This window comes from Podarcis vaucheri, assembly GCF_965113315.1.
Source record: "Podarcis vaucheri genome assembly, chromosome: 9".
NCBI classification, from domain to species: domain Eukaryota; kingdom Metazoa; phylum Chordata; class Lepidosauria; order Squamata; family Lacertidae; genus Podarcis; species Podarcis vaucheri.
Window position 1 is genome coordinate 15,285,613 of NC_138767.1, and position 26,495 is coordinate 15,312,107.

A 26,495-nucleotide genomic window follows, 5' to 3' on the forward strand; every position below is an offset into this window, starting at 1 on the left:
GACCTTCTGATTGGCAAGTCCTAGGCTCTGTGGTTTAACCCACAGCGCTACCCATGTCCCAAAATCGGCATAGATCTCCATAAATTAGAACCATAGTTACATAGGGGAAGGAGAACCACCAGAGATGGCAATCCTCTAGAGCAAAATCGGGTGGTCCCATTTATCCCTCTTGCTGCCTACAGCTGCCATTTGCTCAGCTACCAGTTAACTTGCTCAGCTCCCACAAGAATTGATTATGCGCTCACTGCAAGGCTGTGTTTGTTTAGCCAGCAATGAAAATGTACAGAGCACTTTTGGCTGCAGTCATAACTTATATTGCACATATCACCTACTTGCTCTTACACTTATTTTACAAAGATCACACTCCCCAGAACACTGCTTTGTATTTCTGAGGGTGTATTTACAAATCGATTTCTAAAAGTGTTTTAATCCTCGCTTGCTTCATTTTCTCCAATTAAGTGCCATTTGAATTCAGTGCACTGAGTCAGAGAAAACTCTCTTTCCTCCTTTTTCTCATCTCATTCTTTGCCCTTTGGAATTTTATATAATCATCTTAAATCCCAGAAGATACAGCTCAGTGCAGATTTCATCCAACGTTGCCACTAAGTACATGGTGTGTTTCTTTAGACCTAAAGGTGTGCCATCTGATGCCATTATTTATTTGTTTTTTATGGGGTTGCAATGTGAACTTCCCAGCATCTGAATGCAAATTTGGCCACTGAGCTGTTGCCCACCTGTAACTCCATCCCACTCTATCATGCATGCTTCCTGAGCTTGTTGACAAGACTCCTGCTGGCAACTCACCTTGTTGCATATTGCAATAAATTTGCCCAGATAAACAATTCCCACCGGATTGCACACACGCAATATTTTCTCATTTAAAGCAGCAATGGAGGGAGGAGAACTTTTCATTTATTTTAAACATGCACGCCTGGCAGTAGGTAACCTAAGGGGATGCTTGGTGCAGGCTTCACACTCTCAGTGAATAGCACATGAATCATTAGGTCTTCTTCTTTAGCCTGAGACATCCATTGATGACATTGTTTCATCAACATGCCTTTAAGGCATTACAGGAACAATCAACAAGTCAGCTAGTGGACCACAAAAAGGATGCTCATAAAATAGATACTGCAGGTATGCCAGACAAGTGGGATTTTTCTCTCTCCAGTGTACAGCACAGTATTCTTTGGATTCCAGTACAGTGGTACCTCTGGATGCGAACAGGATCCGTTCCGGAGCCCCGTTCTCATCCTGAAGCGAACGTAAGATGCGAATGTGCGTCTGCACGTGCGCGGGTCGCGTTTCGACGCTTCTGCGCATGCACGTGACTTCATTTTGAGCGTCTGCGCATGTGCAAGTGGCAAAACCTGAAAATATTTAAGCTGAAGCATAATCATCCCAAGGTATGACTGTTTTCCCAGAGGCACCTTCTGCAATCACAGATGTGTCCCACAAGACAATGATGCAAAATATTTCTTTCTTTTTTTAATATACATTTTTATTAGTTTTTACATATATTTTCCAAACAGAACATATCATCTCATCTTATGCAACATTTTGGCTATTTTAGCCTGAGACTTCCATCAACCACGTCTAATGATTTTCAAACCTCATCTCTTAACTTACCTTTGTTATCCTAAATATTACTTTTAATAATCCATAACTTAAAATCCATTCTCATAAATCTTTTCTGCAACATTTCATATAGTTCTCCTTGCAAAACCTCTTGTAGTCCTACGAGCGTAGTCAGTTGGTTACAATTGTCTTTCAGATAACTCGTATATTTAATCTTTCAAGAATTTCTGGTCCCGCTGGTTTCAAATTCTCCCTGTCATCTTATACAATTCTTCATATTCCATCAATTTCATCTGCCATTCCTCTTCCATTGGTAGCTCTTTTTGCTTCCATTTCTGTGCCATGATGCAAAATATTTCGTCCACATTTTATTTTTATGGTAGCCCTAATGTTGTTCAGCTCTCAATGAACTGCTATCCACATTCTTCATCAGCCCTGTATACCTGAAGGAGTGTCTCCACCCGCATCGTTCTGCCCGGACACTGAGGTCCAGCTCTGAGGGCCTTCTGGTGGTTCCCTCACTGCGAGAAGTGAGGTTACAGGGAACCAGGCAGAGGGCCTTCTCGGTAGTGGCGCTGGTAGTGTTCTCAAAGCTACCAACATGAGTTTGACCAAACTGCGGGAGGCAGTGGATGACAGGAGTGCCTGGCGTGCTCTGGTCCATGGGGTCACGAAGAGTCGGACACGACTAAACGACTAAAGAAAAAGAACAACATTTGCTTTATTGCTTGTGTGTTTGCTGCCCTGGGCTCCTTTGGGAGGAAAGGCAGGATTTAAATTTAATTATTAAGAATAATCATCATAAATGCATGTGCCTTTAAGCATACCTCTGTAATCACAGCCCATTAGGGATCATCCAAACTTACATTTTACCTTTTGCCATGCACTTTTTAGGCACAGATCTATGCTTTTCTTTTTAAAAATAAATTTTATTAGAGTTTATAAAGAGAGATACATAACTTAATACCAAGTATCTATTTTATTCAAAATTAATCTAAAAAAAAAAAGGAGGAAAGGGAAAGAGAAAAAAGAAAAGAAGAGAGAAAAACAAGGGGAAGAAAGAGAGAAAATGATTTTTGTTGAGGGAGGCGGAACCTCAGTTTGCTGTGTATTTTTATTTATTGTTATTGATTGGGGGGGCCAGTTGCCCCCCTGCCCTCCCTCTTGGCTACGCCTATGGAAAACTATAAGAAGTAAAGAGCAGGTTTTCACAGTGAAAATACTAGGGCAAAAAAAGAGAAAAACGTGCAGGCCTGTACCTAGAAACACAGCACAAAAGGAAGGCTGGATGAGGCCTTAGAGTACCCAGGTGTCTGCAAGCACAAATTTACCAAACACAGCACAGCATAATGTGAACGGCTGCCCTAATTTTGTGGTTTGTTTTTATGGTTTGTGAAGGAAATTCGTTTCCTCCGCCTGCCTCCCCTGTTCCCTGACTCAAGGGACCATCAATAAAGATCAACTTGCCTTATTATGACCAATCCACTTCAGCACCTCGATTCCCTGCTCCCCCACCATGCAAAGTAGCACTTGGCTGTCCATTTTCACCTGTTTATCTTTCAGCACCATGAGAGCTGAAATACAGGGGGAAGCCAGGTGCTTTTATAGCAACTGGAGAGCAATGGAACATGCATTTATGGCACCCACACTTCACTGAGCCAGCGGCTAAGCAGTCATTAGCAACAGTGTTTTCTTTCCAGTGCCATCCTTCTATCGTGCAAGCGAAAATGTTGAAGGTGAAGGTTTGCCCATTGGGATTTGGCAGCATCGCTTCTGCTCACTTCAAAATAGTGATTTTGCATGATTACAGTCGCACAAAAATGAAGCTTTGCACACCCTTTTCATGGAAGAAAGGGGCCTGAACAACCAATAGCAGAGTCAACTGAAAGCTCCAGTTGCTACATAAAAGCCAATGGGGGGCGGGGGGGAGAGACTGTTATTCCCCCACCGCCCAATTTCTTTTTCTTTTATTTCAAGATTCAAAGTTACAGGTTATTACTCAACAGTTATAATCCTCATTCTGCAATACTAATGACTTCCGGCTCACCCATCCTCAATGTTTATAATCACAATTGCATCTTACAATTCCATCATATACAGTTTCATCCTCTTTAACAGGTTTCTCAATATATTCTGCTGTATTTTTCTTAAACTTCAAACTGTGGACTATGCATATGGGCAATTATTTTTTAAATAGACCAGCAAAGGTTTCCAGTCCTCCTTGAAAAATTCTAGATTTGTGTCTCTTATCAGAGCTGTCAGTTTTGCCATCTTTCTGTATATCCCATGATTCATTTATTTGAAGGAGCGTCTGAAGGAGCGTCTGAAGGAGCGTCTCCACCCCCATCGTTCTACCCGGACACTGAGGTCCAGCACCGAGGGCCTTCTGGCGGTTCCCTCACTGCGAGAAGCCAAGTTACAGGGAACCAGGCAGAGGGCCTTCTCGGTAGTGGCGACCGCTCTGTGGAACACCCTCCCACTAGATGTCAAAAAGAACAACAACTACCAGGCTTTTAGAAGACATCTGAAGGCAGCCCTGTTTCGGGAAGCTTTTAATGTTTGATGTATTATAGTATTTTAATATTCTTTTGGAAGCCGCCCAGAGTGGCTGGGGAAGCCCAGCCAGATGGGCGGGGTATAAATAATAAATTATTATTATTATTATTATTATTATTATTATTATTATTATTATTATTATTATTATTAAAATGCCAAATAAAAGCCCAAACTGCATAATTGCAGTTAATGTGCATGGTGGGTTTTTTCTTATATAAATAGCAGCCATCGGGGATCCTGAGTAGCACTGGGACTACAGGGAGCAGAGAGGGAAAATTTAAGCCTTCTTTATCCGCATGCAGTGATTCCAGTGAAAATCATCTTCCTAAGCTGCTGTTTGTATTCTCTCCTAATAAATATAAGCAGCTGGCAGAAGAGGGTTTTTTTGTTGGGGCTGTAGCAGGGGAGAAAGGGTTAAGCTCTTCTTCTCCATCTCCTGAGGTCCCGAAGTTGCTCAGGATCCTTTTGTTACTGCTAGTTGTATAACAAAAGCCATATATTAATATCAAATCTAGTCTGGCACAGATATGCATTTCAAAGTAAAAAGGGAAAAGAAGCCAGACCATAGCTCCATCTGGTATGCAGGCTGAGACCCTATCTGCCCGCAGACTGTCTCACCAGAGTGGTGCATGCTCTAGTTATCTCCCGCTTCGACTACTGCAATGCGCTCTATGTGGGGCTACCTTTGAAGGTGACCTGGAAACTACTACTAATCCAGAATGCAGCAGCTAGACTGGTGACTGGGAGCGGCGGCCGAGACCATATAACACCCGTCTTGAAAGACCTACACTGGCTCCCAGTACGTTTCCGAGCACAATTCAAAGTGTTGGTGCTGACCTTTAAAGCCCTAAATGGCCTCGGACCAGTATACCTGAAGGAGTGTCTCCACCCCCATCATTCTGCCTGGAGATTGAGGTCCATTGCTGAGGACCTTCTGGTGGTTCCCTCGCTGCGAGAAGCCAAGTTACAGGGAACCAGGCAGAGTGCCTTCTCGGTAGTGACACACGCCCTGTGGAAAGCCCTCCCACCAGATGTCAAAGAGAAGAACAACTGCCAGACATTTAGAAGACATCTGAAGGGAAGCTTTTAATGTTTGATTTTAATATTCTGTTGGAAGCTGCCCAGAGTGGCTGGGGAAGCCCAACCAGATGGGTGGGGTATAAATAAATTATTATTATTATTATTATTATTATTATTATTATTATTATTATTATACCGAATCAGGCAGATCCGTGCAGGATCCCTGCTTCTGTGGAACAAAGAAATGCCGGTACATTGGCTCTGTCTGTCCGTTCCACACTGTGTTTCGCCTTGCAAATATTTACCTACAAACAGATTCATAGAAATCATAGAAACATAAAGTTGGAAGGGTCACCTACACCAATCCCCTGCATTACAGGAATCTCAACACACAGTCTCCCATCCAATTTGAAATCATACCAGACCCTGATTAGCTTTGCAAATGTGCTAGTAGTTTTCATGCTTCACCACTAGAATTCCTGTATGCTTGATGTCTAGATTTGGGTTATAAACTGGGATGGTGGTGGAAGGGGTTATCCTCCACAGAAGACGTGGGAAACGTTTTCCCTTGTCTTGGGAAATGCTCAATATAAATTAATGGAAATTTCAACCAGTGTGTAAATAACGTTCATGCAATGCAATTAGGACCAGTATTTGGACAATTATATTTTTCACTTGAACAAGCAACCTGTGTCCATCTGGAGCCTGGCACTAATTCAGAGTTTCTTCCACGTAAGCCACTTCTCCACTGGCTCAAAATTCATTGGCTATCCTTCCATTCATGTTCTGTTTTGGAGAGATCGCTTCCATTTGCACACAGAAAGACAGCTGCAGAGCTTTAGTAATAGTTAAAAGGGAGCGGGGTTTTTTTGTGAGCGCTGCTAGCAGTGTCCGAGTTTGCAGACTGGCGAGCAGCAGGCACCCCAGATGGCGGGAATTGAAATCGTTTGAGCACTAAAAGTACTGTAAAGTGGAATTTTCACACACTGCAGTAATTCCCATATTTTTCATGGCTGGAAGCTGTTGCTTTTGCTGAAAAATAAACAGAATCGTTTAGGGGTTGAGGAGCTTTACACCGTGTATCAAGGCTGGCCCAAGAATTTTTGCTGCCTGAAGTGAAGAACAAGATGGCCCCTCCCCTGTTCCAGGTACGAAACCCAAGCAGCCTGCCAACTGAATCTTACTTCAGTCAACAATGGTAACAACACAGTGGCCTACACAGTTCTTTTATTAATTTTTATTAAGTTTTACATTTTTGTATTCAACACAATCATCATCACAAGAAAAGAGAAAACATGCAAATCCCAATCTCCCCTGACTTTCCTCAACTTCCTCTTCTGGTTCTTTAAATATTGTTTCTTCTGCTTATTTTATTCTACCTTAATTTGTAGTCTTTTAACTATATCTTATTACACTCATAGCATTCATATTTTCCATATTACTTACCGTATTTTTCGCTCCATAGGGCGCACCCGAGCTTCCCCCGACCCCAGCCCCCAGAACAGGCTGCTATCCACAAGCCTTTGGAGCCTGAAGGCTTGCGGATAGCTGCCTGAAGCCCGGGGAGCACAGCGGGAGTTGGCGCTGCGCTCCCCGGGCTTCAGTCTTCAGGCTGCTATCTGCAAGCCTTCGGAGCCCGGTGGGAACTCCCGCCGTGCTCAGAAGGCTTGTGGATAACTGCCCGAAGCCCGGGAGCGCAGCGCTGCGCTCCCTGGGCTGCAGGCTGCAGGCTGCATCTGGGAACTCCCGCTGGGCTCAGAAGGCTTGCGGATAGCTGCCTGCAGCCTGGTGAGCAAGAGGGATCGGTGTGCACTGACCCCTCTCGCTCTCCAGGCTTCAGCAAAAGCCTGCATTCGCTCCATAGGACGCACACACATTTCCCCTTCATTTTTGGAGGGGGAAAAGTGCGTCCTATAGAGCGAAAAATATGGTAACTTTTATATTTGTTTTCTTAATTGTGTTTAGTCAAACCCTGCTAGTGAATCTACTTCTTTACAGTGTTTCTGTAGATACATCATAAACGATTCCTGATAATTTTTTTGAAATCTCTATTGTCTTTGTCTCTAAGTTTTCCAGTGAGCTTCGCCATTTCAGCATACTGTATTCCATCAGTTTTTCTTGCCATTCTTGTCATCTTGTCATCTTTCCATTTTGGGGCTAGTAATATCCTAGCCACTGTTGTAGCATACATGAATAGTTTCTTCCACTCTTTTGGCAGGTCTTGGCCTGTAATGCCTAGCAAAACAGCTTCTGGTCTTTTAACAAAAGTGTTCTTAAACATTTTTCATTTCATTTCATTGTAAATCATTTCCCAATAGCTTTTGATTACGATTCCACCACATGTGATAAAACATGCCTTCTTTCTCTTTACACTTCCAACACTTATTGGAGTGGCCTACACAGCATTTGGGGGCAGCAGGATAGCTTAGGAAGTGCACACCCAGCTCTGTCTACTTACAGCCCCTCAGAATCTGCTGCCTGAGGCACGGGCGTCTTACCCATAGAGGTTAGTGGCGCGGGGTGCCAAGTTCTGGAGGGCACCAGGGAAGAGGCGGAGGCTGGATGCAGTGCCTCCCAGCATCAGCTTGCTGCCCTCACCCGCCTCTGCCATGCAGCGCTGAAGCAGCGGCACGCCGGGAGCCTCAATCTGCTGTGGCCACCGCGGCACGAAGCGGCCAGCTGACCTGGGAGGTGCCGCGTCCAGCCTCCGCCTCTTCACCACCAGAGGAGGCACCCTCGAGCCGCTGCCTGCCTCCTCCAGCCCCGCTGGCAGTGCCATCCTCCCTAAAAAAACTCTGGGGGGTGCCGGAGGGAGCTTTGCACCACAGCGCCAGATATGTTTAAGACGGCCCTGGCCTGAGGCAGCCACCTCACTCTGGCTAGTGACTGAATGTGAGTGTAAATGTGTACAACAAAGCTTCAGACCGCTTTCTAGCTACCTGATACAGTGGTACCTCTGGTTGCGAACGGGATCCATTCCAGAGGCCCGTTCGCAACATGAAAAGAACGCAACCTGCAGTGGCATGTCTGCGCGCGCACGGGTTGCGATTCGTCGCTTCTGTGCATGCGCATGATGTCATTTTGTGCGTCTGCGCATGCACATGCGCGAGCGGTGGAACCCGGAAGTCACCCTTTCCAGTTCTTCCGGGTTGTCGCGGGACATAACCTGAAAGAGCATAACATGAAGCGGACGTAACATGAGGTATGACTGTATGCATGCATCTGTGTGGTAAAATGGCCCCAGTCTTGAATGGTGCAGAGTCTAGAACCAGGCAGAGGGCCTTCTCGGTAGTGGCGCCCGCCCTGTGGAACACCCTCCCATCAGATGTCAAAGAGATAAATAACTACCTGACATTCAGAATACATCTTAAAGCAGCCCTGTTCAGGGAAGTTTTTAGTGTGTGACATCTTAGTGTATTTTTGGTCTTTGTGGAAGCCGCCCCGAGTGGCTGGGGAACAAATAATAAATTATTATTATTATTATTATTATTATTATTATTATTATTATTATTTCTCACTTACCAAGCCTATTTTGATACCTCCCCAGTTATTTTTGAATACCGTCTTTCAATCCAAAGGGCTCTAACGTGGTGAAGAGCTTCATGCCCAATGAGCGCTTGCTAACAAAGCTCACATCCACACCATTCATTTAAAGAACATGACTTCCCTCAAGGAATCTTGGGAACTGCAGTTTACCCATCACAGCAAGTTCCATCTGTAAGGGAATGGGAAAATGCAATCTGGCATTGTATGCTAATGTGCAAGGTATCTTTATTACAAAAGGTAATAAGGTACTGGAAACATGAAAAAAGATTCACGAATACATTTCATATTTGAATGGAAAACCCTCTGGAATAATTTAGCATGAGTTTGTATTTTGATTTTTAAAAATATTATAATTGTTACAAATACTCTTCAATTGAATTGTAACCTGGTTTCTGTATTTCTGTCTTATTTCTGTAAAATAAGATAGTAAAAAGAGTGTTCTCACTGATCCCCATTCCACACATGTAAGAGTTTTTTTTTAAAAAAGGGAGAATTTTAAAAGTGGATATGTAACTGTATGAAATAGACTTCAGTACCAAAACAAGGCCATTCCTTTCTTTAAAAACACAAAGAAATAAACCTATAAAATATACCCAGCTATACACAGTGGCAAATATGTTTTCTATATCAGCTTTGAAGGCATTGTTTGATATCTGCTCAGCAAAAGGGATCAATTAATTTGAGCTGCTGTGAGTAGTTACAGAAGTCATCATATAGCCTTCATATCTTGAAAGGCTAAATGAAGATGCCATTGATGTGAGAACTCGAAAGCCTGGATTTCATGCTGAACATGAAGAAAAGGGCTTTTAAAACTAACTGTTAAATATACACCAAATAGAAGTGACATATTCAATTCTTAGCTTTGAATTTCATATGGAGATTATCAGCCCTACAGAAAAGGCTATGTGGCTTGTTATTTGAATGTCTTAATTCACAATCTCACATTTTTCAAATTCCGCCTTCCTGTTTCCCAGTTTCCAGCTCTTGTAATTTCCCCTACATTGAGCCTTCATATATCACAATAATCATAACAGAAACAGGGTCTCCTTGTTCACAGAGTGGGCAGCAGGCTTCTAAAAGCAGAAAATATCAGGCAAGGGAAGAATCTATCTTCCCACTACTCATTCTCCAGCTTGTTTGTTTATTGCTTTAACCATGTGATCAAGTGGACATCCAAATCCCTTTGAGTCTGATTCCAGAGCAAATGAAAGTCTTGAATGGCAAAGGACACCAGCACTGACTTTAAAAGCAAATGTTCAACGCTCTTGTGCACATAAATGTGATGGCCTAAGGTTCAAAACTATCAATCAAAACAAAGACCTGAGGACACTGAAGAGGGGAAGTCTATGTACAGGAATTGCCTCTAAATGAACCATGGAGAGGCAGAGGAATCCATGTGAAAAGAACCCTAGGAGCAACCACTGTGTCCACATACACGGCTTGGTCACTCTGCCCTCCTCTTCTGACCATCTCCAGACTTTTGACCAAATACTTTAAGCACCACGAATTCCCCCCTTGACATGCCTGCAGCCTGTATGAAACCCCAGTTGGCTCCTGACTTCTGCTGCAGCAACATCTGAGTTTGCTGCTCTTCAGTGCCTGTATCCAGCCTGAATTCTCTCAGTGCCATTGAGAGCTGTCCGTGGTCCTGTAGACACCCCAAGGAACAGCACAATAAAATTAAAAATCTGTTGAAGTCTGTGGAGGCAACATAACTGTTTGACCATTCTTTGGTTCTCATAATTTTACGGATTATATATTTCCCCCCCCACACACACACCAATTTATATATCACATAGCACCATGATTACTAAGCAGCGTAAAATGAGGTTACCAAAGAGATGCAAACGTAAAATCAGTTAAAATTAAGCATAAAATGACTGGTTATTATTTTTTAAGTCATCACCAATTGCCTGAAGTTCAACAGAGAGGGGGCCTGTTTGATCTCAGCTGGGAAGGAGTTCCACAGATTTGAGCCCACAATATTGAGCACAGGTCCTGGTGGATGCAAGGTGTGAAATCGGACCCATTGGAGAACACTAACAGCAACCCCCCCCAAGAACGCCCTTTGATTGGGCAGGGATACAATGAATTAAGTGGTCCTTAGTATCTGGACACAAGTTGCTAAGGGTCTTGTAAATTAATGCAATAACCTTGAATTTGGCCCAGCACTAAATGGACATTAAGGATGTCTTCTTGAAACAACAGTTCATAATGAGAAGAACTCTACTAAAAATAATAGTTCAAAAGTTACAAAATGATACTGAGCAGGGAAATAGGAGATAGACAAAGAAATAACTCCCCTCCGCCTTCCTTCATTGGCAGCTTCCAAGAGATCTCATTCCCTCCTGTGAAGATAGGGAAGTAGCCATTCCATTCTCAGAAGGTGCCTTCTGGATCTAGCACATAAAGTCCTAGAACATTCATGGTTGAAGCTTCCAGATCTAGAACATAAGAAGAACCCGCTAGATCAGGCCAATGGCACTTCTAGTTCAGCATCCTGTTCTCACAGTGGCCAATCAGATGTCTGTGAGAAACCAGGGAGCAGCACCTACACATAAGAGCCCTCTTCCTTCCTGTGGTTTCCAGAAACTGGTATTCAGAAGCATTGCTTGCTTCAGCTGTGGGGGCAGAGCAGAGCCACCATGGCTGGTAGCAACTGATATAGCCATCTCCTCCATGAATCTGTCCAATCCTCTTTTAAAGCCTTCCAAGTTGGTGGCCATCACTGTCACCTGGGGGAACGAGTTCCATCGTTCAGCTATTTGCTGCAGAATGATAGTCACAAATCTGAATGTGTTCGGTGACTTTCAACCAGTTACGCTGTATACTTGTTCAGACGGGAATTCACACGGGATCAGAGGGACCATTGCTAGGAAGTTGTACGCCATCCATTTGAAGGTGTACCCATGCGGATGCCTACATAGAAAGCTCTGATGGCATGGAAGGATTTAGTGCCTTCCAGTGATCCAGCCATTTTTCAAGCTATTGTTTGAAAAACAGTAAATCAGCAATGGAGAATTATCAGCTCAGTGGCCCATATTTCTCCAGAAGACAGGAGGGTGTTGTGCTTTTAATGCCAATAATTTGAAACAAATAGTTTGTAGTCTGACCTGAAAAGTGTGTTGGGGGTTGTTGTCCTTTTTTACTGTGGGAAGAGGAAACTTTCTCTTTCTATCCTCTTTCGATGCTGCATATTAACCTAATCTCATTTCCTGGTTGGCCAGATCCATTGTCTGCAAGCAGCAGCTATGGAAATCTAAATGTATGTGTGTTTCTAATCTCCCCCCACCCCACTCTCCCCACTATGGATGTTTTGTTAGCCTTTGTACTTGTTTGTAGTCTGCTTAAATTGGGTGTCAGATTCCAGCTGGAAGCCAGGCTGCTTGTTGCCATTATGGCTAATTGGGCATTCATAAGCAGGGAAAAGATACACCCCATTTGCATCTAAATTTTATTAGTATCCTACTGTTTGGCTCCTCTTTGGGGGGAGGCGATGGCTATTTGTCAATGTCTGCTTCCTTACATTTGGCGCTTCCCCAATATATATATTTTTCTTTGGAAGAGTCACAATTGGATAGCTCTGTCGCTGCTGTTGTTTTCCCCCCAAGTGCTTTTACATAGTTTAAAATTTTATGTCCGGGAGAAGAGCCAAAGACCTTTTACAATTAATGCTACACTGGTGCAAATTTTAATCAGAGGGAAGACACGTCAGAAAGGCGGGCAGCCAAGGGACACTCTTTGTTCCTTCCCAGGCTTTATGTAGCCCATTGGCCTTATAAAAATAAGCAATCAGGAAAATCGAGACTTTCCTGATTGCTTATGATTTAAATGGCAATCCTTCAACGATAAGGTCCACCCTTGCCCAACGAAAAAGGAATGGTAAGGTAAGACGAGGACTTTGGGCTTGGGTGGTCTGGCTTGGTGATTGAAGCCTGGGCAATTTTAGAGACCAGAACAAATTGTAGGGCGATGGGCTGGGGTCAAATAATAAATCAAAGGAGCAGCTGTAGAAATATAATTTAGGAGTTGCTCCAAGGTCAAAGCTGAAGAGGGCAGTTCATAGGAGAAGGCAGTTTCTATCAGGGTTTGTTGGATATTTATCAGAATAACACTTGGGCAGAAGATTCATTCATTGCAGGGCTTTGGAATAGATGACTTTCGTGGTTCCTTCCAATTCTACAATTCCATGATATTCATTCATTCATTATTTTACATTTTCAATAAGACTGAAGTACTGAGTTGGGATGAGCTCTTTTTAAATGACTCCCAAATGCTCTGGAGCTGGTGCTTACCTCCCCTGCAATCTCAAAAGAAACCTTATTTAGATGGTGTTAATACCTCCTACCTTCCAAAAGCCACCTTCTTTTGTTTTGTTTTGTTTCCCCATTGATTTCTATAAAGACTCAGATAGACTTCTGCTGCGTGTGAATTTCCATTCCAAATGGCATGACATTTGCAGATATTCTGCTATCTCCAGAGCATCACACCTGCCAGATTTCACATAGAAAGAGCAAAAGGGTCCCTGTTTTATACACAATTAAAATAGGCATCCAGACACAACCTGACTGCTGTTGAAACTAAAGAGCACTTTCTTGCATGTCATGTTTGCTGCTCTGCAGTTTCTCTTCCCATGTTTGAAGTGCTGCATGTAGTAAATGTGAAGAGGTTTTCGGGGTGCAGGTGTTTGCGATGGTAGTGGCAGTAGTTATCATGATAATAAAATATTTCAGAATGTCATTTTCTGGCACTCTTTGGGAGAAGTGTTATTTGATATGGACATTTCTTATCTCCCTTTGCATACATCCTGATTGCTTGGTTGTGAAATTGAATCTTCTTTGTGATGATTTTTTACAGATGCAAATGTTGTTTCCATCTTCAAAAAAAAGGGGGGGAGGGGGGAGAAGACCCAGGTCTGACATTGACACCAGGAAAGATTCTAGATCATATAATTAAACAGCCAGTTTGGGAGCGCTTAGAAAAGGATCTTATGATTACTAAGACCTGGCATAGGTTTCTCAAAAACAAGTCATGCCAGATGAATCTCATTTCTTTTTTTTATGGAGTTACAAGCTTGGAGGACGGGGGGATGCTGTGGACATGGTGTATCTTGATTTCAGTAAGGCTTTTGACAAGGTCCCATATGGTATTCTTGTGGAGTAGCTGGTAAAATGTAGGCTTGACAATGTTACAGTGAGGTGGATTTGTAGCTGGTTGACTGACTGAGTGCTCTCTTATGGTTCCTCACCATCCTGGAAAAAAGAATGGAAAGTAGAATGTTGCAGGGTTCTGTTGTGGTGCCATTGTGGTTCAACAGCTTTATAAATGACTTAGGTAAAGGAACCCTGACCATTAGGTCCAGTCGTGTCCGACTCTGGGGTTGCTGCGCTCATCTCGCTTTACCAGCTGAGGGAGCCGGCGTACAGCTTCCGGGACATGTGGCCAGCATGACTAAGCCACTTCTGGCATACCAGAGCAACGCATGGAAACGCCGTTTACCTTCCTGCCAGAGCGGTACCTATTTATCTGCTTGCACTTTGACGTGCTTTCGAACTGCTAGGTTGGCAGGAGCAGGGACCGAGCAATGGGAGCTCACCCCGTCGCAGGGATTTGAACCGCCGACCTTCTGATCAGCAAGTCCTAAGCTCTGTGGTTTAACCCACAGCGCCACCCGCATCCCATAAATGACTTGGATGAAGGCAAATCAAATTTGCAGATGACACCAAACTGGGGTAGCTAATATTTCAGAATAGAGAATTGAGATTCAGGACAACCATAATAGATAGGAGAACTGGGCCAAAAATGACAATATGAATTCCATAGTAAAAATGTGAGGTTCTACACTTAGGTCAGAAAAAACAGATGAACAGACATAGGATGGGAGATACCTGACTTGCCAGTAGTACAAGAGTTTTATCTAGGAGTTTTAAGAGACCACAAGCTCCACAAGCTTAACTTGAGACGACAGTCTGATGCAGCCGCAAAAAAGCTAATGCAATTCTAGGCTGCATCAGCAGAAATATAGCGTCCAGATCAAGGAAAGTAACAGTACCACTCAATTCTACCTTGGTCCGATCATATTTGGAGTAGCATGTCCAGTTCTGGGTACCAGAATTGAAGAAGGATATTGCTAAGCTGGAACATGAGCAGAGGAGGACCCTTGTAGGGCAACCAAGATGATCAAGGGTCTGGAAACCAAGACTTATGAGGAACGGTTGAGGGAGCTGGGTACATTTAGCATGGGAAAGAGAAATCTGAGAGAAGGTGTGATAGCCATTTTCAAATATCAAAAGAGCTGGCACATGGAAGATGGAGCATGCTTGTTTTCTCCTGCTCTGGAGGGCAGGACCTGAACCAAGAAAGGATATTCCGGCTAAACATCTGGAAGAAGTGACAGTAAGAGCTGTTAGACAGTGGAATGGCAGCTGTGGACTCTCCTTCCTTGGAGGTTGGTTGCTTCCAACTCTACAATTCTATGATTCTAGATAGAAAAATGATGTGGTTGCAAAATGGCACGGTTAATGAGCGACAACAATATGTATGAATTATGCTAACTATATTGCTGGCAGTTTTGTGTACGAAATTGGCCTCATTACTGCGATGGGGGGCGGCAGTGGGGCTTTGTGTACCAAGATCTAACTGCCTTTCTTTCCCAAAGATACTGAGATAGGAACCTTGATAAATTTAACCCCATGATGAAAAACTTCAGCGTTACAAAATATGCAGTTAAAATCACAATCAAGGGCAGTACATCCTGCCTAATGTTCAGCTCTAACCTATTGTTTTATTTTTAGGTTAGTTGATGGGTTCTAATAATGAGAAATAAGTGTGCTTTTCATATATATATGAAGTACTAAATCTGAGACTGAAATCCTTAGTTGCAGATAAATCAGAAATATCTCATACATAGCCCTTTCCCCACTGGAAAGAAATTGTCTTTCTTCTTCCTCTTCTTCCAGAAGTGTTAGTTTGCCAGAAGCCATGTAGAAAAAAATTGCATACTTCCCTACCAATCTGTAAAATAAATTCTGGGATTTATTTGACTGTGTCTTCTGTTTATCACTGTGAATTATCACCACCCAAAACTCTAGTCCTGGAAATAACACTTTAATACATATTAATACATTGTAAATCTATGTCACCCACTAGAAGATGCTTCCTAAAATTTATTTTCATTTTAAAATAGTGGTTCGATTTGTCAGATGTATGGATAATTTGACCGTGTCATTTCTGCCCTTGCAAGAAGAGTCTAGGTACCAAATACTTTTATGCAAGACTGGGACTGGAGAAATCTGGGAAGTGTAATACTGTTTTTTTTTTATTTAAAAGCATATATATTTTTTATACAGCTGTACACTTTTTAGCTGCAATCCTGTACACAGTTACCTGAGAGTAAGTCCCATTGACATCAATATGACTGATTTCTGAGTAGACAGGTATAGTATTAGATTCACATTCTATCATATTAATTGCATGAGATATCTCAGGCAAAGTAATAAACTCAAATGAATATTGTCAGTTAAAACATTACCTACGATGTATTTCTTCCTTGCTATCTTACTAAGTTTTTCTAGGTAAGACAGAGGTAAGATGGATGGTTTGGCAATTGTTTGTAGTGTTGCATTCTTAAACTGGCTTTCTTCCTGAAGCGCGGAAGTTGCATTTTAGTGTGAATTAGCTTCGTAAAACATTACAAAATGGCTGCTGTGGGGGCATGGCATGACACAAAATGTCCGCCATATCTAAAGGGCAGAAAAAGAGACAGAACTACAAAATGGTGCCAGCATGCCCACTATCAGTGGAATGAAGGCCACCACCATACTTGCGTCTAGAGCACAACTCTTTGCACCTCTCCTCTGTTCAGAATCGAAGGGAGAGTGGGTGATCAGTCCTGGCATCCAGTGAAATGTGGGCACATTTAGCGGGAGGCAGGCATGATAATTGTAGAAGAGGCCAAGCCAGTGTAAGCAGGAACTGAGCAGAAAGAGCAAAGAATCTCTTTTACACTGTGACCTTTTTAGGGGATATTTTCTGAGGTCCTTTGCAGGCAGTGCAGGAGGTAATGATGGGCACACTGGTACACATGGGTGCCATACTGGCAATCTCCCAAGCCAATGGGGAGCTTGTAAGGGGCTGAACCATCTCTTCCAACTGAATGTCAGCTGTGGCATGACCACTGAGCATGCTCAGTCCTCAGTCTTGTTTGTCCTCAGCTGTCAACTTCCCCCCTTTTTAAAGGGAAATTCCCTTATTCCGAATAGGATTCCTCGCAAGAAAAGGGAAAAGTTGAGAGCTATGCCTCAGTCCTGTTCTGTTGGTACTCTGTGTTTGCCATTAGAGGAAGTGATATGATGAAGGCCTGCATTTAGATTGCTGTGTATGTATGTGAAAGGAAAAGTGTATTACCAATAACTTCATAAGCAAATTCTTCCCATTAGTTTTCTTTTTCTTTGTTTTAAAGTTTATTTCATGAAGCAAGATAAAATGGATGAGGTGATTATCACAGCAGGGGGACAAAAACTGGCTGTAGTCAAGGAACCCACAGAAACATATGGTACTTTCAATTCACATCAGCTTTAATTACTTCTTGATTATATCACATACATTACCCAAAGAAATTGCTGTATAATACTGCCCGGTGAGTGGATTTTCTCCACAAAAGGAACTGTGATCTCTGAATCAAAAGTGGTGTAGCTGAGAGAATGATACACCAACTCCACATCTCTTTGATGATTAAATTATAAGCAAGAGTCCTAGACAGTTCTCATATCAAGTGCCGCATGTTTGGGCCAGAGCCCAGAATACCAGATATTGTTTGGGCTATCAATTGGGAACACTGTTTCAGACCAGCCACCCAACTTGAATGCTAATAAAAAAAAATAGTAATGAAATGGCACATCCATTCATCTTTGCAGTGTCTTTTCCATTCACAGCAGCACTTAACAGCCAAATGTGTGAAAATATGTAAACTTAATAAGGCATATGGTCAAGATTTGTACTATTACACTGTTCAGCACACTGTGTTTCTTTAATGCGCATTCTTTGGCATACATTGAAAGCACATTTCTGTGTTCGGCCTCTATGAAACGAATAGGCAAACTGTGGCACTCCAGATATTTATGGACTTCATAAGAAGAGCTATTCTGCACATGCCGGGTGACCCACTGAGTCCAGCATCCTGTTGTCACAGTAGCCAACCAGATACTCAAGGGAAACTCAGTGCAGGACATGAGCCCCAACAGCACTCTCCCACTTACGTTTCCTTTCAGCTGATACTCAGAAGCACAGTTCCCCCAATACTGGTTGCAGTAAATAGCAATCTTGACTAGAGGCCATTGATATCCTTATTGTATATGAATTTGGCTAATCTCCTCTGAAAGCTGTCCAACCTGGTGGCAATTGCACATTCTGCGGTGACAAATTCCATAAATTAACTATGTACTGTTAATATATCTTATTGGACGTCCTCAGTCTTGTTATTGTTGTTTAGTTGTTTAGTCGTTTAGTCGTGTCCAACTCTTCGTGACCCCATGGACCAGAGCACGCCAGGCACTCCTGTCTTTTACTGCCTCCTGCAGTTTGATCAAACTCATGCTGGTAGCTTCGAGAACACTGTCCAACCATCTCGTCCTCTGCCGTCCCCTTCTCCTTGTGCCCTCCATCTTTCCCAACATCAGGGTCTTTTCCAGGGAGTCTTTTCTTCTCATGAGGTGGCCAAAGTATTGGAGCCCCAGCTTCAGGATCTGTCCTTCCAGTGAGCACTCAGGGCTGATTTCCTTAAGAATGGATAGGTTTGATTTTCTTGCAGTCCATGGGACTCTCAAGAGTCTCCTCCAGCACCATAATTCAAAGCTTACAACATTCAATTTTGTTGGGTGATCTGGGATAAAAGCTTCTTGTTATTGCTCCTCACCATACCATAGCCTACAATATATCTAGGCCCAAAAAAACGGGCCACATGTCTTCTGGGCCATGCTCCCAGGCAAGTCATGTGACCTGTGTCAGAGTATGGAGCCCAAAACTTGCATTTTGGGGGGCTCTGTGCTCTTGCAGGGCCAAGAAACATGTGTCCTTGGGGACCACAGCACCCCAAAATGCATGTTTTGGGTTGTCATGCTCTCGAGAGCACATCCCCCATAAAACAGGATGTCCCAATTTTTATCAGGACAGTTGAGAGGTATGTCATACAGCTCTATCCCGTTCCCCTTGCTTTCCCTTTCCCACCCTTAACTAATAAGTCCCAAACACTTTTCCTCATATGAGGAGTTGCTCCTGTCTCTTGATCAGTTGGGTTGCCCTTTTCTGCCCCCTTTCCAAATCCACAGTATCCTTTTTGACTTGTGGTGACCAGAACGGTACACACTATTCCAAGTGTGGGCTTGTATGAGAGTCCTATGCTATTGGCAGTTTTGATTTCCTACCCCTTTCCTAATGATCTCCAGCACGGATTTCACCTTTTTCACAATTACCACACACCTGTCCTGGTCAGTCACCACCAATTCTGACCCCATTAATGTATATGTGCACCTAATTATTATTATTTTTGCCCCATTGCAGATCTTTGAGGAACACCATTTCTCCATTGTGAGAACTTTCCCTTCCTACTCTCTGCTTCTTGTTCTTTAACCAGTTATTGGTTCACAAGAAGACCTCTCCTCTTATCCAATGCCTTCTAAGCTTCCTCAGGAGTCCTTGGTGAGGGACTTTAGAAGATTTTTTTTGAAGGTACAAGCAAAGAGTATCTACCCGAGCACCCCTATCCACGTGCTTGACACACTCAAAGACCCCTAAAGCGTTAGATAGGACTTAACTTTGCAAAAGCGTATTGAATCTTTTTCTTCTATCTTCTATATGCTTGGTAATTTTCTCTTTAACAATGCTTTCTGTCAGTTTTCCTAGAGCACATATTATGCTAACTAGCCAATAACTTCTTGGTTCCCCTTTTTAAAAATGGTTTTACATTGGCCACTTGCAAGTCCTCAGGTAAGGAGGGACAAATTACTTAATTTTTTGTCAGAAGATCATAATTCAACTATGCTAGCTCTTGTCGGCATGACTGGTCACCAAAGATAATGACAGCTGTAGTCTAGGAACACCTGGAAGGCCATAAGTTTCCCACTTTAGAGTTATGGAGCGATGATTTTAATACTTTTCTTTGAAGCCAGACTTCTGGTTGAGGCTAGTTAACTGAAAAGAGCCCTATGCCTAGAAAAACAAGTTAGCAAATATTTTACAGGGATGCAGGCAAATTCTCTAGCTATAAAGCAAGCTGACGGGATATAATTCGTAAATAATGTATGGTTCAATATATGGAATTCAACAAGCTTAATCTAAAAAGTTTCCAGGGTACATATCTCCTCAAGTGAGACAGGTTTCATATTAAGACTTTTCCAGATTGCTTAATGGCTTTTATTGCAATGATTTGCAGAGAATCATAAACAGCCAGAAGATAAAGTTACTTTGGAAAAAAAAACAAGCCAGTGCCTAATGTTTTAAAATCCTGGTTCCTAGAATTGCGGCCCATGCAGAAAAAAGATTGGTTGTGGGCCGCTGCATCCTCCTATCTAACTAATAAAGTTAACTGCAAAGCAACTAAAAATACCAAATGTTTCTCCTCCACATTAACAATTTACTGTTGCTGCTGCAACAATCATAAATCATCACAGGCATTGAAGGAATGGGCCTGGTAGGCATGGCTGTGTGAAAATATGTCCTGTGAGCAATTTAATCATTTCACCCTCAACCATTCCATGAAAGATGAAGATGGCTCACACAAGGCTCACTATGGTCTTCAGTTGGTAGACTGAAGATATACCCTCCAACATTTCTCCAGTGAAAATAGGGACATCCTATTCCATAATAAGGGACGCGGGTGGCGCTGTGGGCTAAAGCCTCAACGCCTAGGGCTTGCCGATCGAAAGGTCGGCGGTTCGAATCCCCGCGGCGGGGTGCGCTCCCGCTGTTCGGTCCCAGCGCCTGCCCACCTAGCAGTTCGAAAGCACCCCCGGGTGCAAGTAGATAAATAGGTACCGCTTACCAGCGGGAAGGTAAACGGCGTTCCGTGTGCGGCTCTGGCTCGCCAGAGCAGCGATGTCACGCTGGCCACGTGACCCGGAAGTGTCCCCGGACAGCGCTGGCCCCCGGCCAATAAATGTGAGATGGGCGCACAAACCCCACAGTCTGTCAAGACTGGCCCGTTCGGGCAGGGGTACCTTTACCTTTACCTTTATTCCATAATAATAACAACAGGAATTCAGTGGTACCTCTGGTTACAAACTTAATTCATCCTGGAGGTCTGCTCTTAACCTGAAACCATTCTTAACCTGAGGTACCACTTTAGCTAATGGGGCCTCCTGCTTCCGCCGCCACGTGATTTCCATTCTCATCCTGAGGTAAAGGTCTTAACCCGAGGTACTACTTCTGGGTTAGCAGAGTCTGTATCCTGAGGTGTTTATAACCTGAGGTGCCACTGTAATTTTATTATTTATACCTCACCCATCTGAGTGCCCCAACCACTCTGGGCGGCTACCAATATATACGTATAAAGTATCATAAAACATTAAACATTAAAAAAACTTCCCTAAACAGGGCTGCCTTCAGATGTCTTCTAAAGGTTGTACATTTACTCATCTTCTTGGCTCAGGGTGTGTGTGTGTGTGTGTCACATAACTCCACACCCTCCCAACATTTATCTGATGAAAATAGCGACATCCTAAGGAAAAGCAGGACATTCTGGGATCAAACAGAAACCAGATGGCTTCTGTAAATCTGGAACTGTCCCTGGACAATAGGGACACTTGGAGGGTCTGCAAGGACAAGAACAGCAACTGCACAACAGAACAGCTGGCACTCCTTTGGAGGCAAGATTAGGACCTTATGCTGCTTCTTGTTGAATGCTGTCTAAAAACTTCAACCATTCAGCATTATTGGGATGATCCCAGATTCTGGTATTATGAGAAACAGGAAAAAACTAAACGTCTTTTTGACCACTTTCAGCACGCATATTTTTTTAAACACCTGTATCATGTGCCCTCCCCTTACTCACTATTCCCCTGAACTAAAAAGTGCAGCACGTTTTAAACTTTCCTCAAGGAGAAGTTGCTCCAGCCCCTCGATCAATTTGTTTGTTCCTTTCTGCACCCCCTTTCAGCTCTACATTATCCCCCTTTTTAAAGTTGGCTGGCCAGAATTATTCACAGAATTTCAAGACACTAGGATATTAGCAATTTTAGTTTTGACTCCTTTCCTAATGATCCGTAACGCAGAATTTGCCTTTGACACAGCAGCTGTGTATCGGGTCATCACTGAACTATTCACCACAATCCCAAAATTCCTTTCCTGCTCAGTCAGTGCCAGCTCAGATCTCATTGGTGTATAAATCGGGAAATTGAGATTTTAAGTCTCACTTGTTCACATTGAACCACATTTGCTGAATGTCCATCCCTCCACTTGTGAAAGATCCCTTTAAAGCTGTTCATTCCCTTTTTTCTTTTTACTACCCCCAATAATGTGGTGTTATCTGCCAGCTTGATCAGTTTGCAGCTCAGTCCTAACTCCTGATCATTTATGATCAACTTTAAAAGCACTGGCTGCAATTACATATGTTCATTTCAGAAATAGTCTGCTTTGAAGGTGACTCGGAAACTACAACTAATCCAGAATGCAGCAGCTAGACTGGTGACTGGGAGCGGCCGCTGAGACCATATAACACCAGTCTTGAGAGACCTACACTGGCTCCCAGTACTTTTCCGAGCACAGTTCAAAGTGCTGGTGCTGACCTTTAAAGCCCTAAATGGCCTCAGTCCAGTATATCTGAAGGAGCATCTCCACCCCCATCATTCTGCCCAGACACTGAGGTTCAGCGCCTTCTGGCAGTTCCCTCACTGCAAGAAACCAAGTTACAGGGAACCAGGCAGAGGGCCTTCTCAGAAGTGGCACCTGCCCTGTGGAACGCCCTCCCACTAGATGTCAAAGAGAAAAACAACTACCAGACTTTTAGAAGACATCTGAAGGCAGCCCTGTTTAGGGAAGCTTTTAATGCTTAACAGACCATTGTATTTTAATATTTCATTGAAAGCCACCCAGAGTGTCTGGGGAAACCAGCCAGATGGGTGAGGTATAAATTATTGTTGTTGTTGTTGTTGTGATGGGTGAGGTATAAATTATTATTGTTGTTGTTGTTGTTGTTGTTGTTGTGATGGGTGAGGTATAAATTGTTGTTGTTGTTGTTGTTGTTGTTGTTGCTGCTGTTGTTATTATTATTATATATTTTCATCTTCCAAAAAATATAAGGAGAGCCCTCCTACATCAGGCCAAGAGACCATTTAGTCCAACATGTTGGTAAATTTGATAAAAGTAGAAATAAGTGTGGTAAAATAGAAAGGAGAATTCCTAGGATGGACAGATAATAGTTTGGGACAAGCCCCAGCACAACTTTAAAATCACAAAATATGTAGCAATGGAAATATAGGCTATTAGAACTTTAAAATAGGCCCCTTTAAGTTGCTTCCAAAGGTCCCCACATCCCTTAGCATAAAAAGACCACACATCAGGTAAGTTAAAAATGGTTTACTTGAAACTCCTCAAAGGTCAGGTTCATGTGCTTTTCCATACAGCATTCAAAAAAAGACATGCAGTATAACACAGGCTCAAAAGTGGTAATTGTTTTTAAATTATTTGTGCAGCTACACAAAGATGGCTTGCTTAAGCCACATGATCTAAGTTTGGAGAACCCTGTTTAGACCTCCTTCTGGTAGGATGGAGAACATGGTGGATAACCCTTGATAACCCTCCCTTCCAAGGCAATGAGGAGTCATAGCATCACAAGAACTATGGAAGGGACCTCAAGGACCATCTAGTCCAACCCCCTGCAATGCAGGAATCTCAGCTTTAAGCAGATGACCATACAACATCTGCTTCCAAGCCTCCAAGGAAGGAGAGTGCACAACCTCCCAAGGGGGTCTGTTCCACTGTCAAACAGTGTTCCAGCTAAGCCTGGCAGGACATCTTACTCTATGGTCTTAACCCCTTCATGTATTAGTTAGAATGAAGCATGTTGCTTATATGAGGCTGGCTATCCTGCACAACAGTTCCCAGCAACTGGTATTCAGAGGCATATTACATCCCACAGAAGAGGCAGAACATAGCAATTGTGGCTAGTAGCCATCCTGTTCTTCAACAGTTACTGATCTATACTGTGGTGCCCCGCAAGACGGATGCCTCGCAAGACGGAAAACTCGCTAGACGAAAGAGTTTTCCGTTTTGGAGGTGCTTCGCAAAACGAATCTCTTTTTTTTTTTTATAAAATTTTTATTGGGTTTTCACATTTTATATAGACAAAAACAAAAACACAAGAAACAAATAAACACATAAACAAAAAAAGAAAGAAAAATAAAAGAAAACAACAACAAACATATATACTTTCCCGAAAATATTATTTCCTAACCCTGGTCATTGACTTCCCCCTACCCCCTCCCTTGCATCCCCATTTCCAAATTTATGTCAGCAAATTGGCATTTCCCTGTCCTAATATTAGTCCTTTTATAAAAACAAACAAAATTAATTTTTTCTAAGTTGGACCTCAATTCCCTTCCAACGATTTCCCATTTTGTCTTGAATAATGATCTTTTTAACCAAATCCCATAATCATGAGTGTTGTTAGAACTTAATTTTTCCCTCCCTCCCATCCCCGGTTTGCGTCCCTTCCCAAAGCATGTCCAAAATAACAGTTCTTAGCCCGGGTTCCTCACGTCCGAGGCCCTCCAGTCTCTTTCAGTCCCTCTCCGCCGGTCTTGTTGGTAACCCTTTATGCCAGTCGTCACATCTCGAAAGAGTTCTTTCACCATCAGTCCAAAGTCTCTTCCCATATTTGCAAACAGCTGCTGAAGAGTTTCCACAAGGCATGAATCTTGAAGGTAATCAAAGTCAGAGTCTATGTGGAGGCCCCAATTATATTTCTTTATTTTAAATTCCTTAATTTCATAAACTCCCAGGGCCTCCACTTTCGTCTTCTGCATCTTTCGTGGATTTATAGTAGATTTACTCCAATAGTCTCCTTGTTTGTATTCCACAGGCGTCAGCTTCTGCTCAGTATTTTCCCACGTCACTTCTTCTTTTTCTTGTTTTGTCTTCTCCTCTGCGTTTATTATCATTTCTGGTTCAGCTGTGGATTCTTTCTCATTGAGGTCCTCTTTAAATTCAGCAGGACTACTTGTTTCAGAAGTCAAGGTCATCAATTGTTCACTCATAGCCGTAGTCTGCTCTTGTAAGATTCCAACCAAATAAAACATCCTTTCGATTTCTCCCAGTATCTTTCCATCCACAGCCATTGTAATTCCACAGAATTCCCTCTAGAGGGAATCTGGTTACTTAGTATTCTTTTCCCCGACAGTCCTCTGTCTTGTTATTGTTTCTTTATTTCCAACAATTTTAGATCAATTGTAACTCTTTTTAATCCAGAGGTAACTTAGGTAACAATTTTCCACTATTAACAGTCCGTTTGACAGCTTTGACAGCTGTCAAACTCTGCGCTTCTTAAACCAGCTCCAAAGCAGGACGCTCCCGGGCCCGGGAGGGGGGTTGTTTACAGCAGAACATAAAACATCCAACACTCCTCTCTCCTGCTCAAAATTTCCAAATCTTGGAAGTTACTGTCTTTTTTAGAACTCACCCTTTACAGGGTAGGCACTCCAGCTTAGTTCTTTTTTCGTTGCTCTAGATCGTCTGCAAGGTAGGGGGTGCGGACTTCCTTTTAGCACATCCCCCGATCGTCTCAAATTCAGTGGATAAATTTCTTAAAAGCCAAGTCCAAATTACTCACGGGTTGTTTTTTCAGCCGAATTTCAAGGAAGGAAGTCAGCGCTCTCCGGTCATGGCTCGCGGCTTCGCTCAGCAGAGGTAGCGATGGACTCTCAGTGCCGCGCCACCCCCCGTATCCCCTCCGCAGCCTTTAAAAAGGCTCTTCGCGAATCAGGGGGGGCACTTAAGGCACCCGCCGAGTCTTCAGTCCGCAGGCATTCCGCGCCTGCGGTTTTAAGGGTCCCCGTGTCGCTGGCACGGCAAAGACCCGTCCCCTGCTGAGCCGATTCCCTCCGGAGCTCGGAGGGAATCCGCCATTCCCAGATCGCGTCAACCCCGGAAGTCTTCCGCAAAACGAATCTCCTATGGGCTTGCTTCACAAGACGAAAATGTCTTGCGAGTTCCTGCGGGGTTTTTTTCCTCCCCCCTTTTTCTAAGCTGCTAAGCCGCTTATCAGCTGATCCGATAAGCCGCTAAAATCCGCTAATCCGTCAATGGGCTTGCTTCGCAAGACGAAAAAACCGCTAGACGAAGAGAATCACAGAACGGATTCATTTCGTCTTGCGAGGCACCACTGTACAAGGAGTTCTCCTCTTATCCTATAATTGCTAAGCTTATTCAGGAGCCTTTGATGAGGGACTTTATCAAAAGCTTTTGGGAAGCCCAAATACACACTGTCTACAGCAGTGTTTCTCAAACTTGGGTCTCCAGCCATTGTTGGACTGCAACACACATCATCCCTGACTGCTAGGGATGATAGGAGTTGTAGTCCAATAACAGCTGTTTGAGAAACACAGGATCGTACTCCTTTCCACACACTTATTGACAGTCTAAAGATACTAAAAGGTTAGGGAGAGATGAGAGAGCAGACCTTGGAGAACCCAAGTTGCATAACTTTCTAATGCTGAAGCTTCTAATGAAATTGCAACTTCTCATATATATATATTTAGCCTGAGGGTTAACAAAACAATCTTTATTATTGTCTCTTCCTAAATTAGTCC

At 43.1% G+C, this 26,495-nt stretch overlaps 1 protein-coding gene across 4 annotated transcripts in view; it reads left to right on the forward strand.

Annotated features, from left to right (window-relative positions):
• Positions 1-26,495, forward strand: part of ARHGAP24 (Rho GTPase activating protein 24) — a 436,664-nt gene that overhangs the window by 258,151 nt on the left and 152,018 nt on the right. The gene's annotated exons all lie outside the window — the stretch shown is intronic.